This window comes from Ranitomeya variabilis, chromosome 1, assembly GCF_051348905.1.
Source record: "Ranitomeya variabilis isolate aRanVar5 chromosome 1, aRanVar5.hap1, whole genome shotgun sequence".
Taxonomy (NCBI): Eukaryota; Metazoa; Chordata; class Amphibia; order Anura; family Dendrobatidae; genus Ranitomeya; species Ranitomeya variabilis.
Window position 1 is genome coordinate 215131081 of NC_135232.1, and position 16062 is coordinate 215147142.

Here is a 16062-nt window from a genome sequence, read left to right on the forward strand (position 1 = left end):
AAACGCAGCAGGAAAATAGTCTTAGCAAATTTGAGGTCCGCTTACTAGATAGCAGAAGACAGATAGTATACTTTCATGGTCAGCAGAAAAACACTAACAAAACACCATCCAGAGATTACCTTAAACTCTGGCATTAACTCATAACGCCAGAGTAGCAATCCCTGATCAACGAGAGCTTTCCAGACACAGTAACAAAACTTCAGCTGTGAACTGGAACAAATAGGCAAAACAAAACATGGACAAAAGTCCAACTTATCTAGTAGTTGTCTAGAAGCAGGAACAAGCACTGAGAGGCATCAGATAACATTGTTGACCGGCAAGAAACCACCAGAGAAATGAGCTTAAATAGCGACACCCACTACTGATGGAACCAGGTGAAACAGGAAAGAGGATGACAAGTCCAATTCCACAAGCGGCCACCGGGGGAGCCCAGAATCAAAATTCACAACAGTACCCCCCCCTCAAGGAGGGGGCACCGAACCCTCACCAGATCCACCAGGGCGACCAGGATGAGCCCTATGGAAGGCACGAACAAGATCAGAAGCATGAACATCAGATGCATTGACCCAAGAATTATCCTCCTGGCCGTAACCCTTCCAGTTGACCAGATACTGGAGTCTCCGTCTGGAAACACGAGAGTCCAAAATTTTCTCCACAACGTACTCCAACTCACCCTCAACCAACACCGGAGCAGGAGGCTCAACTGAAGGTACAACAGGTACCTCATACCTGCGCAATAACGACCGATGAAAAACGTTATGAATGGAAAAGGACGCAGGGAGGTCCAAACGGAAAGAAACAGGATTAAGAATCTCCAATATTCTATAAGGGCCGATGAACCGAGGTTTAAACTTAGGAGAAGAGACCCTCATAGGGACAAAACGAGAAGACAACCACACCAAATCTCCAACACAAAGCCGAGAACCAACACGACGATGACGGTTGGCAAAACGCTGAGTCTTCTCCTGGGACAACTTCAAATTGTCCATAACCTGCCCCCAGATGTGATGCAATCTCTCCACCACCGCATCCACTCCAGGACAATCCGAGGATTCCACCTGACCGGAGGAAAATCGAGGGTGAAACCCCGAATTACAGAAAAACGGGGACACCAAGGTGGAAGAGCTGGCCCGATTATTGAGGGCGAACTCTGCCAATGGCAAAAAAGCAACCCAATCATCCTGGTCAGCAGAGACAAAACACCTCAGATATGTCTCAAGGGTCTGATTAGTCCGCTCGGTCTGGCCATTAGTCTGAGGGTGAAAAGCAGATGAAAAAGACAAATCTATGCCCATCCTAGCACAGAATGCCCGCCAAAATCTAGACACAAATTGAGTACCTCTGTCAGAAACAATATTCTCAGGAATACCGTGCAATCGGACAACATTCTGAAAAAACAGAGGAACCAACTCAGAAGAAGAAGGCAACTTGGGCAGAGGAACCAAATGGACCATTTTAGAGAAACGGTCACAGACCACCCAGATGACAGACATCTTCTGGGAAACAGGCAGATCTGAAATAAAATCCATCGAGATGTGTGTCCAAGGCCTCTTAGGAATAGGCAAGGGCAACAGCAGTCCGCTAGCCCGAGAACTACAAGACTTGGCCCGAGCACAAACGTCACATGACTGCACAAAGACTCGCACATCTCGTGACAGGGAAGGCCACCAGAAGGATCTTGCCACCAAATCCCTGGTACCAAAAATTCCGGGATGACCTGCCAATGCAGAAGAATGTACCTCAGAGATGACTCTGCTGGTCCAATCATCCGGAACAAACAGTCTATCGGGCGGACAACGATCCGGTCTATCCGCCTGAAACTCTTGCAAGGACCGCCGCAGATCAGGAGAAACGGCCGACAAAATTACTCCCTCCCTAAGGATACCTGTGGGTTCAGAATTACCAGGAGAGTCCGGGTCAAAACTCCTAGAAAGGGCATCTGCCTTAACATTCTTAGAACCCGGTAGGTATGACACCACAAAATTAAAGCGAGAAAAAAATAAAGACCAGCGCGCCTGTCTAGGATTCAGGCGTCTGGCAGTCTCAAGATAAATCAAATTTTTGTGGTCAGTCAATACCACCACCTGATGCCTAGCCCCCTCGAGCCAATGGCGCCACTCCTCAAACGCCCACTTCATGGCCAAAAGCTCCCGATTCCCAACATCATAATTCCGCTCTGCGGGCGAAAATTTGCGAGAAAAGAAGGCACAATGCCTAATGACGGAGCAGTCGGAACCTTTCTGCGACAACACTGCCCCAGCTCCGATCTCCGAAGCGTCAACCTCAACCTGAAAAGGCAGATTCACATCAGGCTGACGCAACACAGGGGCAGAGGCAAAACGGCGCTTAAGCTCCTGAAAGGCCTCTACAGCATGAGGGGACCAATTAGCAACATCAGCGCCTTGTCTGGTCAAATCAGTCAGTGGTTTAACGACATCCGAAAAACCAGCAATAAATCGGCGGTAAAAGTTGGCAAAGCCCAAAAATCTCTGAAGACCCTTAAGAGAGGAGGGCTGAGTCCAGTCACAAATAGCTTGCACCTTGACGGGATCCATCTCAATGGAAGAGGGAGAAAAAATATACCCCAAAAAGGAAATTTTCTGGACCCCAAAAACGCACTTAGACCCCTTCACACATAAAGAATTAGACCGCAGAACCTGAAAAACTCTCCTGACCTGCTGGACATGAGAGTCCCAGTCATCAGAAAAAATCAGAATATCATCCAGATATATTATCATAAATTTATCCAGAAAATCGCGGAAAATATCATGCATAAAAGACTGGAAAACTGAAGGGGCATTAGAAAGACCAAAAGGCATGACCAAATACTCAAAGTGGCCCTCGGGCGTATTAAATGCGGTCTTCCACTCATCCCCCTGCCTGATCCGCACCAAATTATACGCCCCACGAAGATCAATTTTAGAGAACCACTTAGCACCCTCTATACGAGCAAACAAATCAGTAAGCAATGGCAATGGGTATTGATACTTAACAGTGATCTTATTCAGAAGCCGATAATCAATACATGGTCTCAAAGAGCCGTCTTTTTTTGAGACAAAGAAAAACCCAGCTCCCAAGGGAGAAGAAGATGGACGAATATGTCCCTTTTCCAAAGACTCCTTTATATATTCCCGCATAGCAGCATGTTCCGGCACAGACAGATTAAACAAACGACCCTTTGGATATTTACAACCCGGTATCAAATCTATGGCACAATCGCACTCACGGTGCGGAGGTAACGACCCAAGCTTGGGTTCGTCAAAGACGTCTTGATAATCAGAGAGGAACTCAGGGACTTCAGAGGGAATGGACGACGAAATAGAAACCAAAGGTAAGTCCCCATGAATACCCTTACATCCCCAGCTCAACACAGACATTGCTCTCCAGTCCAAGACTGGGTTGTGAGACTGCAACCATGGCAATCCCAGTACCAAATCGTCATGTAAATTATACAGCACCAGGAAACGAATAATCTCCTGGTGATCCGGATTGATACGCATGGTTACTTGTGTCCAGTATTGTGGTTTATTATTAGCCAATGGGGTGGAGTCAATCCCCTTCAGAGGAATAAGAGTCTCCAAAGGCTCTAAATCAAAACCACAACGATTGGCAAAGGACCAATCCATAAGACTCAGAGCGGCGCCAGAGTCAACATAGGCGTCCGTGGCAATGGATGACAAAGAGCAAATCAGGGTTACAGACAAAATAAACTTAGACTGAATGGTGCCAATGGAAACAGACTTATCAAGCTTCTTTGTACGCCTAGAGCATGCTGATATAACATGAGTAGAATCCCCACAATAGAAACACAATCCATTCTTCCGTCTAAAATTCTGTCGCTCGCTCCTGGACAGAATTCTATCACACTGCATACTTTCTGGCGTCTTTTCCATAGACACCGCCAGATGGTGCACCGGTTTGCGCTCCCGCAGACGCCTATCAATCTGAATAGCCATTGTCATGGACTCATTCAGACCTGCAGGCACAGGGAACCCCACCATAACATCCTTAACGGCATCAGAGAGACCTTCTCTGAAAGTTGCCGCCAAGGCGCACTCATTCCACTGAGTAAGCACAGACCATTTACGGAATTTTTGGCAGAAAACTTCAGCTTCGTCTTGCCCCTGAGATAGTGCCATCAAAGTTTTTTCTGCCTGAAGTTCCAAATGAGGTTCCTCATAAAGCAAGCCCAAGGCCAGAAAAAACGCATCCACATCGCGTAACGCAGGATCCCCTGCTGGCAATGAGAAGGCCCAATCTTGAGGGTCACCCCTGAGCAAGGAAATCACAATCCTAACCTGCTGAGCAGGGTCTCCAGCTGAACGAGACTTCAGGGACAAATAAAGCTTACAATTATTTCGGAAATTCTGGAAGCTAGCTCTATTCCCTGTGAAGAACTCCGGCAAAGGAATTCTCGGCTCAGATACCGGAGCATGTACCACAAAATCTTGTAAATTTTGTACTTTCGTGATGAGATTATTCAAACCCGCAGTTACACTCTGGAGATCCATGATTGTCAGGTGCACACAGAGCCATACAGAGATTAGGAGGAGAGAGAGAAAAAAGACTGCAGCAAGGCAGACTGGAGGAAAAAAAAAAAAAAAATTCCAGCAGACTTCTTATAACTCTCCTTTCTCAACCTGGGTCTTTAACACTTTATTGGCCGGTCAAACTGTCATGATCTCTGCAGGCAGAGATCATAGCAAGCCTATAGAGGGACAAGCTCTCGGAAGATGGAACTATACTGACCATGAACTAAGCCTGCCGCGCAACTAGAAATAGCCAGGTAGCATTTCCTATTTATCGCTAGATGCCCAGCTCTGGCCTAAGACCTAAATAGCTAGCAGAGGGAAATATAAGACCTGGCTCACCTCTAGAGAAATATTCCAAAGAAGACAGTAGCCCCCCACATATAATGACGGTGAGTTCAGATGAAACAACAAACGCAGCAGGAAAATAGTCTTAGCAAATTTGAGGTCCGCTTACTAGATAGCAGAAGACAGATAGTATACTTTCATGGTCAGCAGAAAAACACTAACAAAACACCATCCAGAGATTACCTTAAACTCTGGCATTAACTCATAACGCCAGAGTAGCAATCCCTGATCAACGAGAGCTTTCCAGACACAGTAACAAAACTTCAGCTGTGAACTGGAACAAATAGGCAAAACAAAACATGGACAAAAGTCCAACTTATCTAGTAGTTGTCTAGAAGCAGGAACAAGCACTGAGAGGCATCAGATAACATTGTTGACCGGCAAGAAACCACCAGAGAAATGAGCTTAAATAGCGACACCCACTACTGATGGAACCAGGTGAAACAGGAAAGAGGATGACAAGTCCAATTCCACAAGCGGCCACCGGGGGAGCCCAGAATCAAAATTCACAACAGCTGGGCATGAGGAGAGGTGAGGAGAGTGGGTTTTTTTTAATATATCAGTGAGTGATAACTTGATATCTGTGGGGGCTGTATTACATTCTATGGGGGGCTGTGCTGTATTACATTCTATGGGGGGCTGTGCTGTATTACATTCTATGGGGGGCTGGCTGCATTACATTCTATGGGGGGCTGGCTGCATTACATTCTATGGGGGGCTGGCTGCATTACATTGCTGTATTACATTCTATTTGGGGCTTTATTACATTCTGTCGGGTCTTTGCTGTATTACATTCTATGGGGTCTGTGCTGTATTATATTTAATGGGGGCTGGTGTTATGATCCTAAGTGGTTGAGGATCACAAAATACTCCAGCTAAGTAACAAAACATAGGACAAGCTCTAGGGAGGTGGTAAACTGGACTGACCGCAAATCTGAACCTATCCAACACACTAGAGGTAGCCGGTGAACGTGACTAAAATCCTAGACGTCTCAAGCCAGCCTGAGGAACTAACTACCCCTAGAGAGAAAGAAAGACCTCTCTTGCCTCCAGAGAAATAATCCCCAAAGATATAGAAGCCCCCAACAAATAATAACGGTGAGGTAAGAGGAAGGCACATACACAGGGGTGAAAGCAGATTCAGCAAATGAGGCCCACTAATACTGGATAGCAGAAAATAGAAAAGGGGTCTGTGCGGTCAGTAAAAAAACCCTTACAAAATATCCACACTGAGATTTCAAGAACCCCCGCACCAACTAATGGTGTGGGGGGAGAAACTCAGTCCCCTAGAGCAACCAGCAAGCGAGGAAATCACATTTTAGCAAGCTGGACAAGAAACATGATGAATGCTGGTAATCAAAAAAATAAACAAACAAAAACTTAGCTTGTCTTGGAGAGACTGGGAGCAAGGTAGTCACAAGGAATCTGAAGAGCACTGAATACATTGAGAGCAGGCAAGGAACTGAGTATCCAGGTGAGCTAAATAGGAAACCAACCAAGGATAACGAACCAGCTGATGCTGCCAACCTGCAGAAAGACAACACTACACAGTACCACTTGTGACCACTAGAGGGAGCCCAAAAATAGAGTTCACAACAGGCTGGCTGCAATACATTCTATTAGGGGCTGGCTGCATTACATTCTATGGGGGCTGGGCAGTATTACATTCTATGGGGGCTACATTATATTCCATGGGAGGTTGAATTATATTCTGTGGGGAGGTGGGCTGTATTACATTTCATGGGGTGCTGTATTACATTCTATAGGGGCTACATTATATTCTATGGGGGGCTGTATTATATTCTATGAGGGGTGATTGCATCAAACTCTATGAGGGGGCTACAATATATTCTATAGGGAGCTGCATTATACTTTATGAGGAGGGCTGCATTGTATTCTATGGAGGGGCTACATTATATTCTATGATGGGCTGCATTATGCTCTATGAGGGGGCTACCATATATATGCAGGGGCTGCATTATACTATATGAGGGGGCTGCATTATATTCTCTGGGGGGTTACATTATACTCAGGAGCTACAATATATTCTGTGGGGTGGCTGCATTATACTCTGGAGTGGCATCATTATACGGTATCGAGGACTATGAGGAATACATTATACTATATGAAGAACTATGGGGTGCATTATACTATGGGAAGTAAATTGTACTACATGGATGACAATGGCGGTGCATTATACTATATGGAGCACTATGAGGAGTGTATTATACTATTTGGAGGACTGTGGCAGTACATTATACTATATGGAGGACTGAGGAGTGTATTATACTATATGGAGAACTGAGGAGTGTATTATACTATATGGAGGACTGAGGAGTGTATTATACTATATGGAGGACTGTGGTGCACATTATAATATATGGAGGACTATGGGGTGTATTATACTAAACAAGCAAAATGCTGCCTATTCATCGAGTGATTGGATTGTTTATGTGGGAACAGAAATCCTTGTTCTCAGCAGCACATCGCTGGTGTAAACTGTAGATGTGCTGCTGATAACATGATACTGTATGGGGACAGATTGATCTAATTTTGATTGTCTCAATCATTCTTTCTCAGTTGGTGTAAAGAGGCCGGGAAACAAGCAAACGACTTCAGTATTGTCGATCACACTCGTTTAGCGGCCTGAGATCAGTGCATGTAAATACAGCAGAAAAGCTTCACAGGGAGATGAGGCAAGGATGATGACAGTTGTAGTAAACACCCGATGCATGGGAACAGCGCTAACTCTACTGCTTTTCCCAGCCACCAAAGCATTTAATTCTGGTATGTGTAATGATTTTTTGGGTTGATGTCAGCTGCGTAATGTCAGCTTCTATCAATCTCTGGTGTAAGTAATGGAGAGGTGTCTATCAGACACCCCCACTACTAGCCCAGACCGGGCGAGACCCAGCGACTCTGAAGAACGTTGACGGTAGTAGCAATACCGCTCTTCACAGTCGCCGAGCTCAGCCCAAGACCCGGAATATCTGAAGAGCGGTGACGTTACTGATGTTACCGCTTTTCAGAGTCACCGGGTCTCATGCTGCGCAGCGGAACCAAAATTGGCTGTAGGCAAAGTTTATAGAGCATCAGAATGAGGTTCCATAGCCTTTGGTCGTCTCATCCCTTCATTATCCACGAGATCCAGTTATATAGGTAAAGTAGCGGCTTTTCTTGGTACTGCAACTAAAAGCAATAAATAGGACTGAGCTGTAATGCTGGATACAGCTGTAATTATATGTTATATAGTCGTGTTACACTCCACTCACTTCTTGTAACCTACAAGTGTACAAAGATATTATACAGTCACCATATGACAAGTGGGCCTGTGTAACTTCAAATGCCAGGGCTGAATTTTAGTCCCAGTCCGGCCCCGCCAGCTTGTCTACAAAAGGACCATCTGCCAAACCTTTAAAGCTCTGGCTCACCAGGCCAAGGTGTTAGGAACAGTCCCCATCTTCTTCTCTCTATACTCTCTATTAGACAAACCATCATCAGATTTTGTTTCCAGTACCATCTATATGCTGATGACACCCAATTATACAAATCACCCCACCATAATGCAAAACACCATGGATTGTCTGTTCATTATCTCTAACGTTATGTCCTCCCTCAATCTGAAACAATCTCTCCAAAACTGAAATTCTTGTTTCTCCTCTCTCTGCTAACCTATCTATAACAGATACTGCAGTTTAATTGGTTGGTTCAACCATAACTCCTAACGATCACATCTGACACAGTAGTTTCCTCTGTCCCCAATTGCCAATCACTCTCTTGCTCATACCAATGCACCTTAAAAACATCTCCAAAGTCTAAACCATTTCTCACCTTTGAAACTGCAAAAACCTCTTAGGCTGTGTGCACACGTTGCTGATTTTTTGCGTTGGTTTCGCAATAAAAATGCTATAAAACCAGCATACAATATGCATCCCATTATTTAGAATGAATTCCGCAATTTTTGTGCACATTATGCGTTTTTCCGCGAAAAAAATGCATTGGGGTAAAAAACGCAGCATGTTCATTAATTTTGCGGATTTCCCACTATAAAATGCATTGGGAAATGCACCAAAAATGCGGCAAAAACGCGCAAAAAACGCATGCAGATTTCTTGCAGAAAATTTCAGGTTTTTCTCAGGAATTTTCTGAACGAAATCCTGAACGTGTGCACATAGCCTTACAGTTGCTCATTCATTCTCATCTGGACTACTGCAACACTCTACTAATCAGTCTCCCTTACTCTCCTCTCCAATCCATACTGCGCAGCCAGGGTCTTCTTTCTGTCCAGCTGCTACAGCAATGCCTCCACTCTGTGCCAGTCATTGAGCCGATTGTTTATTCACTTGAGAATATAATAAAACTTATCATTCTCACCCACAAAGCTCTGCACCACAATATCTCTTCCCTCAAATTTGCCTTTCAACCTATCCACGCTCTCTGTTCTGCAGCTGATCTCAGACTAGCATCCTACATAAACCGAACCTCCCATCTCCATGATTTCTCTCGTCCTTCATCAGTGATCACTTTTCCACAGGTCACTTTTGGCTCTCAGATTTTATCCAGTGCAGACTGGAATGAAGAGTCACTACCGATGTCAGTTTAGAGCTTGTCTAGATCTCAGATCCAGTAAGCTTGATGGAGGCTTCAAACAAAACATCATTGGAAGTGGAGGAATTTTGATGACAGGAATTGAACTGAGTAGGAGCGATATCGGGGCACTGGTACATATTTTTTAATGCATGTAAATGTACCTTCACATTATGGATAATGGGGGCTGCTGTTTTTAGTATGTGACAATGTTTTTAATGTAATTTGGCCATTTTCTATTGAAGTGCACTTTCAAAAGGGTATTCTTATGTTATTAAATAGCTTTAGATAGTGAGACAGCATAAAATTAAGCAAGTTTTCCATTTTCTAGCTGCTGTCATTCTCCTTCTATAAAAAGCTTTTATCTAATATATTGTACAGCTGGGTTCAATGGACCTCAGTCACCAGTGCCTGGCTGAGTGTGCCCACATTACAAGAGATTAGTTAACTCCTGAGATCCCACCACTTCCCTCTAGCCAATTTGATTTATTTACACTTTAAATGATCACCTCCCCATTCCTCCCTCTCAGCTCCTGAGCGGATATAAATCTTGCAGAATCAAGAGCCGGAACAAACCACTGATAGTTAAATGTGTTACAGCAGAACTTGTGCTGCGCTTTATAGCTCTACTAATACTACAATCCTGCCACTCACATGTTCAGTATTTGGTCAGTATTTTACACTGGTATTTGTAAGCCAAAATCAGGAGTGGGTTAAAAAAAATGCAGAAGTGATACACATGCTTCTATTATACTTTTCCGCTGATTGTTCCACTCCTGATTTTGGCTTACAAATACTTATGTGAAATACTGACCAAATACTGAAAGTGGCCAAAAGGAATAGTTCCTCCCCCCCGAAGTCAGGAAATAAGGTGACAGCAGTACTGTGAGCTACTCAAGACAACTTGAGAATAGCCCTATAAAGAACACTACCCCCAATTTATTTATAATTGTAATGAGATGGGTAATAAACTATCTCTGCATAAGAAACAATGGACATCCTCCATCAAGTTCCTTCTCTCTCTCTGGTGGGCAGTAAGGGCCATCACGTCATACTGCATTTCCTTGCAGCAGCCTCTGGAGGGAAAATGTATAACCATTGGAATTTCCATCAGAAAAATCTGATTTCCAGGGATAGGAGTAGAGCTACTTCCATTTGAAAAAGAATTGTCATCATGAGACATCCTTTCTAAGGCTCAAGGGAATATACAGTAACAGATAAACATGCTGCTTCCTTCCAAAACGGTGGCACACCTGTCCTCAGGTTATTAGTGGTATTGCAGTTCAACCCTATTCACTTTAAATGGAGCAGAACTGCAATATCAGACACAACCCTTTGGCAAGTGTGGCCAAATTCCTGGAAGAAAGGAGCCATGTTTTTTTCTAATTCTGTATAACCATTTAGTGCATAAAGAATACACATTCATACCAGTCTCGTCAAACTAATCATTCTGTATTTAGTCTTTCTCTGCAGGTATAAATGCCTTAAAACTTTCGATTCTGAAATGCGTCTTCAGTTAGCCTCAAACACATTATAAAGTCATCGGGTCCCACCACCTCTCATCCAATCTATATGGGCAGATATTTTATAGAAAACTCATTCAGAATCTAGACCTTTTTTGATCTAATAATCATTTTTAGCCATGACACTATAACTAAGTTGATCTGAAGACGAAACATGTAACCAACAAAAGAATGGTACCTGCTTTATGACGACTACATGTTAGTTTTACACTAGAGAAGACATACTGAAAATGGATGAAACACTGTTAAAGCTAAGGTTTAGTATCACTAACTTGGTGTCACCTGAGAAGCATTGGTGCCATCACTGAAGTTGTTAAGGCAATAACGGGAATCGATAGACACAAAGGGTCAAGTTATCTGTAACCCCAAGTAGCTCATACTGCAGTTAATTGACATGTATGGAAGAGCTAACACAACTTTCACCAAACAGCAAAGTGATAAATGTAACTGATGAAGACATTTATGTTTTTCTTTTTTATTTCAAGATGGATAATAACCATCATCATAGATCAGCCATCGCTGAACCTTAATTTGTTACCTACATTATAGAATACATAAAGATTGCATTATGCGTCGTGAGTCGCGACAAGTATTTTATTAGTGGTTTCCCTTCCATGAATTCAATGAGATTTTTCTTTACCACACCCTGCACTTAATTCCAGTGTTGAATGGAAAATCATTAGCCCATGGTGGTGGAGTCCATTATATCCATCCATGGTGCATTTCATTTCCAGTTCCCTTATGCTATACTGAATAGGAAACATACAGTACATCCAGCAGTTTTTCACCCAGGATGAAGGCTGGTTGGAAATCTAAAATGGCTTAGATCAAGTCAGTAAGACCTTCTGTCATAATGCATTTCTAAGGTTTATCTTGAATCCCTTCATAAGGATTCTGAATGCCATGTGTACATAGTCTTACATTGCAGATTCCCCCCCCCCCCCCCAAGCCAACACTGGTTTATTGATTTCAAACAGATTTACACTACAGGGAATTTGAAGTGAGGGGGAAAAAAAAAAAACAACTCTGAGGCAACCTAAAGGGTTAATGCTAACAGCTCATTTTTGCTCACAAAAATCAATTCTATTCTGCATAATAATTTACATGCAGAAGCAAAGTATTGTATCTCATTTAACAAGTTTAGAGAGCAAACATTACATGGATAAAACAGCAGGAAAAATAAACCGTACATGTGAAAAAATAATAAAGGAAACAAAAATTATCAAGAGGAGTCAATTGCAGAAGGCAACATTTTCTTTTAAATAGCTTGCAATCTACTGGAGTAGAAAGCATCCGCCGATATATTTTTGTCCAAGTTTAACTACTGCATTCAACCAGCACATGAGAGGTTAAAAGACTGTGCTCAGTCCTACTAAGCTGTTTTAACCCTTGCGGTGCAACGTGAATGCATCTGCAATGGAGGGGGGTTAAACTCTTCATGTTCCTAGACAAAGGCACTGATGAACCCCTGCACAATGCTCTGCAGCACACATCTGCAAACTTGGTGCCGCATTTTAACAGACCCATTTTGCAGCAAGTACTGCCGCCTTGTATTACTGGTGCAATCTATAAAGAAGCTCCCCCACCATCTCTACCTGCCTGAATGACATCTCCTGGAAGCAAGAAATTAGTGGTTTCCTCCCATAAATTGCTAGTAGTACAATGATTCTAGGAATTCCCATTGCAATCAATAAAGACCCAAATAGAAGCTGCCTAAGTTCACAGAACCGGCTGGTTACATTACCCCCTTCCAGCAGTGTCCCTGACATCATTATATAATATAGGATACAAGTTCAGCACCATGCAGTGAATGTCTCAGTGGGCACAGCATTGTATTGTGGCAGGGAGAATGCAATCCTATTATCCGATTCTCATTAATGAGACACCATGCAGAACACAGAGCACCATGAAAATACAGGCCAGAAGATTTCCATGCAGATTGCCTTTACCTTTCCGTTTGTGCAGAACAGCGGTGGAAATTGTAGACCCAATCCCTCTTCCAGTAGAGAATGGTGTATGGAATATTGCCTCAGCTGCTGCAGTAGTCTTGTTTGAGTTGCCTGGAAGGTAAAAGACAAAGCAAGAGTAGAGAGAGGTAAAAGAAAGTGCTACACTACATTTCCGCAGCTGACAGGTCTATGGGAAAGAAAGCAAATGCTCCTGTTGGATCCCTTGCTGGGCAGGCAATGTATGCGCACTCTCCTGGGCTGGGAATACTGGGAGAATCAATACACCTCATCAGCCAGAAGCTGTTCACTGCAGAACACGCCTGGTTATGCTATGAATGAATCTCCTACAACATGGCAAGGGAGTGCTCTGCACACACCATTCATGGGTTTCACAGCTCAGCCTTCCAGATCACTCATCTCATCATATATAAAATGTGTGCTGCAAGCGTCAAATCCGCCTTCATTTATGCATCCTATCCTCCAGCCTCATTATATCATTAATTCATTATCAACATGACATAGGAATAATAATTTGCAGATGTAGCATTTTTTTTTCTTTAAGTAGAGGAAGCGGCTTTATTCTGAGCTTGTCCTTATCTACATGACATTAGCCTTACCATTATTTAAGTAGTGATATACTTCATTATAACAGCTCATTACCTCCTGCCTACAATGCCTGCTCAAGTGTGCGAGACCGGATGCGATGGACATGGCCGCCACATGCTACCGCATTTAGTGGGTGACATTTTCAAATATCTTATCTATGGGAACAATGCGGAGAGCCACACATATCAGTTTATAGCCCGTTATGGAGTTTGCCTTGATGTTTTCATCAGACGCATAGCGATAAATGAACCGATGCCATAAAATATTTGTTCCCCCCCTCTCTCCCACATACTGAAGACTCTAGTAAGACAAACACAATTTAGTTTTATAACCAATGCCAATACAATGCATCTATAGTGACCATAAAAACTAAAGACTGAGAGATAGGGGAAATTTACCTAGTGAAATGCTTCACTATTAGTGATGAGCGAGTGTGCTCGTTACTCGAGATTTTCGAGCATGCTCGGGTGTTCTCCAAGTATCTTGGGCGTGCTCGTAGATTATGTTTGTGTCACCGCAGCTGCATGATTTGCGGCTGCTAGACAGCCTGAATACATATGGGGATTCCCTAACAAACAGGCAATCCCTGCCTGTGTTCAAGTTGTCTAACAGCCACAAATCATGCAGCTGCAGGGACACAAACATAATCTACGAGCATGCCCAAGATACTTGGAGAACACCCGAGTATGCTCAGTAATCTCAAGTAACGAGCACACTCGCTCATCACTACTCAATATGATGGGTTTACATGGCTGTGCTTGTCTCACATGTTTGTTAGTCCATGATCAGAGGCATACAGTCCATAGCAGTAGTCAACATGGCAGCTCAAGTTAGTTTACACTACGGATGTATTTCACAGCAGGTACAAAAAAAAATTCAAAATCTCATGCCCTTTGCTGGCATTGAAAAAAACTGCAGATTTTCAGCAAACGAATATGAAGCTGAGAATTTGCTACATTTTTGCACTGTGGGAACTTAGCCTTATGCTGGGTTCACACAAGCATATACAAACATTTTCAGTTTTACATCCAGAAACAGCTGAAGATTTTTCATCTATATTTACGTTTGTATGAAATACATATGTTCATTTTGTCCATCTGTATGGCATCTGTTTTTTACATGAACAATGAAATAAAGAATAAAGAAAAAATGCAGTTGTGATCCTGTATGTGATCCGTTTTTTACTCACTCATTGCCTTATAATGTGCTAGCCTAATCAATGTAGTGCTTACTTCAATTTTAACATGCAGGCCATCGGTCTATATGTAAAAACATTCATGTGGAGAAGATGGAGAAATATTTTGATTAGAGTGTGATTAGCATAATCGACTCGATTCTCTCCTTGGGCCACATTTACATTTAGGGCCCACACAAGCGTATATATTGGTCGACTGCAAAGTTAGAAAACATCGCCTTGCACTCTGACCAATGTTAGTAAAGGAGTGAGTGCTCATCTGTAAGTTTTCCTCAGATTTAATTGGACTGAGGAAAAAATAACAGCATGTTGTGAGTGGATGCTAAAATCGGATTGCACTCACCAATGCAAGTGAATGGGTGTCAGAAAATAATTGCGCAGCACACGGACCATGTGTGTGAAGTCCAATTTTTACACAAACATCTCAAAGGAAACCCGACATTTCATCAGCCAAGTACAGTAAATTCACAGCCCGAACTGTCAGAATAGATAGATGGATAAATAGATAGATAGATAGACAGATAGATAGAATAGATGTACTGTATGTCTTGTAGAAATTTAATGTCACAAACCCCCTACATATAACACTGGTCTACAAAAAAAAAAAAAAAAAAAAAAAATTTTGGCATGGACTTTAAGAACAATTTTAGGCTAATTTGAGGGTGCTGAATTCAAATCTGATCTTATAATTTCTCTCACATCACGTTTTTGCGCTATAGGTATATAGCCCATTTTCAAGAATTCCATGATAAATATAAGTAGTATATGAAAAGTGCCGGTTTATACGGTTCACTAAGGTAAATTTAGTTTTCATTTAGTCTCCCAATAAATGTGAGAATATCTTTGTTTTCTTTGAACATGCATAATTCCCATTTGTTATGATAACACCCTTGTTTTCTGTTCTACTGGGACAGTAGAGCTACAGCAGAGCATTGGGTGAAAACTCAATGGCCTCAGCGACAGAGTTTGGCATCTGGCGATAATTATGTCATCCATGATCCTCTAGCGGATAGGAAGGACATTGTCTTTCCTCCCTTACACATAAAACGTGGATTGATGAAGCAGTTCATCAAAGCTCTCAATCACAGTGGAGAATGCTTTAACTATATATGTTCAACTTTTCCTGGTCTTAGTGAAGAGAAGAAAAAGGCTGGAATATTTGATGGACCTCAAATAAGAACACTTATGAGAGACCCAAATTTTATCACATCAATGAATGAGACAGAAGAAAGAGCTTGGAATGCATTTTGTAATGTGGTGCAGAATTTTCTAGGGAATAAGAAAGCAGACAACTATGAAGAGATTGTGGAAGAGCTACTAATGAG

The 16062-nt window shown here is 42.6% G+C and overlaps 1 protein-coding gene across 4 annotated transcripts in view; it reads right to left on the bottom strand.

Moving 5' to 3' along the window:
• The window catches only part of RPH3A (rabphilin 3A), a 450823-nt gene extending 437396 nt beyond the window's left edge, over positions 1 to 13427 (bottom strand). For 2 of the 4 annotated variants that reach the window (XM_077292456.1, XM_077292446.1), the window contains exons 1-2: positions 13314 to 13427; positions 12937 to 13047 (exon numbers count right to left, since the gene is read on the bottom strand). The gene's annotated coding sequence lies outside the window, so the exon portion shown is untranslated. The other 2 variants (XM_077292453.1, XM_077292445.1) reach the window with 2 other exon arrangements.
• Positions 13428 to 16062: the final 2635 nt, after the last annotated feature.